The sequence below is a fragment of the Etheostoma spectabile genome, chromosome 23, assembly GCF_008692095.1.
Source record: "Etheostoma spectabile isolate EspeVRDwgs_2016 chromosome 23, UIUC_Espe_1.0, whole genome shotgun sequence".
Classification (NCBI taxonomy): domain Eukaryota; kingdom Metazoa; phylum Chordata; class Actinopteri; order Perciformes; family Percidae; genus Etheostoma; species Etheostoma spectabile.
Genome location: NC_045755.1, coordinates 17,897,194 through 17,899,261, shown reverse-complemented (window position 1 = coordinate 17,899,261; position 2,068 = coordinate 17,897,194). Strand labels below are relative to the sequence as shown.

Here is a 2,068-nt window from a genome sequence, read left to right as displayed (position 1 = left end):
TGTTATGAATTGATACTATAAATAAAATTGAACTGAATATATACAGTACATGGTGTAGCTTCCTGTAAGTAGCTATGCACAGTCTCAATAACATACATGTTAATGTATGTTTTTATGGATTTTTGTCATGTTTAATATCATGTTTCCTTTCCTAAATATTCTGGATATTTTTAGCCTTGTTAAAAAAAGAAGAATGTGTATTAATGTCTACTTTGGTCCAGACTAAATTATCTCAATAACTATTTGGTGGATTGCCGTAACATTTTGTAAAAACATCCATGATCCCCAGACGATCAATCCTCTGATGATGAATACTCCGACTTCTCTTCCAGCACCATCACTAGGTTCAAATGTGTGGAGTGAAACGTATCTTTGTAAAGCTTATTTATGACAAAATTACCAATATTCCAGTTTCGACGTTAGCATTTAGCTGAAAGTAGAGCATCGCAGAGCTGCAAGCACGGCTGTAGACTCTTGGTCTTGTTGATATATGTGAGATTATATATAATATTCTAATAATATTTGATGTATTACTGTCATTACTTGAATAGCTTATTTGTTTTGAGCTCATCCTGGTTTGTGCTTTGGAGTTAGCGTGTACATATGATGCAAATAAACAACATTATAGCTGCTCACTATAGGACATTTTAGTATCTGAGTGTTTACATTGTCATTGAAAAAGTGACTTCACAATGTTTCCTAATGGTTTCCAGATAAACGGGTTTGTCTTAACCCTCTATTGCATGTTGTTGCCATATGGCAACAAATTCTTTTTCTTAGTGTTTTTCACAATAAACCATGTAAAATGCATTTTTTTTTGTTTAATTGTGTAAATAGGTCTTTTATTTTGAAGTTGTACTCATTTGATGACTTCACATACCCACACAGTCCTGTCCCCCCCCCCTTTTCCAGACATGTGCCACACTAAAGATCACGCCCCAGGATCAGCCAAAATGTCGTTGTTTTTCTCAATTTTAGAAGCATTTCTTTGAAAAAAAAAAATTCAACTGTTATCTGGAATAAGTAAACTTTAATTTTTCATCATTTAAACCAGTTAAAATGTTGTATTTTTTCTGTAAAAGGCTCAAATGAATTTGTTGCCATATGGCAACATTATGCAAATATTGACGTGAAATGTGGACATTTTGCCTAATTGGCTCAATTGAATTACTATGACTTTAGGCTACTCTAACACTATGTTTGCAATTATTTATAGTATTTTCAAAGAAAACATAAAATGTATTTATATTATGTTATTCCAGCCATTTTGTAATTAATATATTTTCTAAATTATTAATTACACACTAATTTAAATGTATTGCTCACCAATGAAAATGAGTTTTTCCAAAGGAAATCATGTTGGCGCACTCAAATTACCTGTTGGTCCACTGACATTTATAGTCAATACCCCATCTGGTTAAATAAGGAGTTCCTAAGGAGATTGTATCAGAAATATGTTTCCAGTGGCCTATATTTCAGTAATTGTAAGTTTAGTCAGTGTGGTTGTAATTATTTGCCCCTAATCAAGTACATTGTATCCTGTCTGTTTCTTTCAGGTGTATATGACAGACTTTTAACAGTGTTATTATTAATAATGATCAAAAACTACAATTAAAACTAAACTATTTGACTGTAAACCCTTGGGCTATACAGTTGACACATATAATGTGAATTTGTTTGGTAATTATTTCATAAAACATTTTTTTTAAAGAAATAATGGATTTTTTGGCACTTTCCACGAATGCGCGTTGTTGCCATATGGCAACAAATTACCACCACCCCCCTTCAATTTTTTTTAAATTTTTTTTTGCAATTGCATTATTTAAGTATCCTTGAGTAATAAAACCATCAAGACATTTTTACCATGTTTAAAAAATAATTCATGCAATAGAGGGTTAAGAAAGAGGAAACACACAGTTTAGTAACTGTCCAGCAGTGTATGTCCACACAAATCATTCAAACAGAAAATAATGTCAGAGGCAAAACTACAGCATCACATCTTCTTTTAAAACAAATGAATCAAATAAAACAACAAACTTCAAGTAATCCCATCATCATCGGCAGCAGA

The 2,068-nt window shown here is 31.9% G+C and overlaps 1 protein-coding gene and 1 long non-coding RNA gene across 2 annotated transcripts in view; one reads left to right on the top strand and one right to left on the bottom strand.

Annotated features, from left to right (window-relative positions):
• Positions 1-2,068, bottom strand: part of dgki (diacylglycerol kinase, iota) — an 86,282-nt gene that overhangs the window by 9,157 nt on the left and 75,057 nt on the right. The window lies entirely within an intron of this gene.
• Positions 1-2,068, top strand: part of LOC116673378 (uncharacterized) — a 21,038-nt gene that overhangs the window by 18,379 nt on the left and 591 nt on the right. The window lies entirely within an intron of this gene.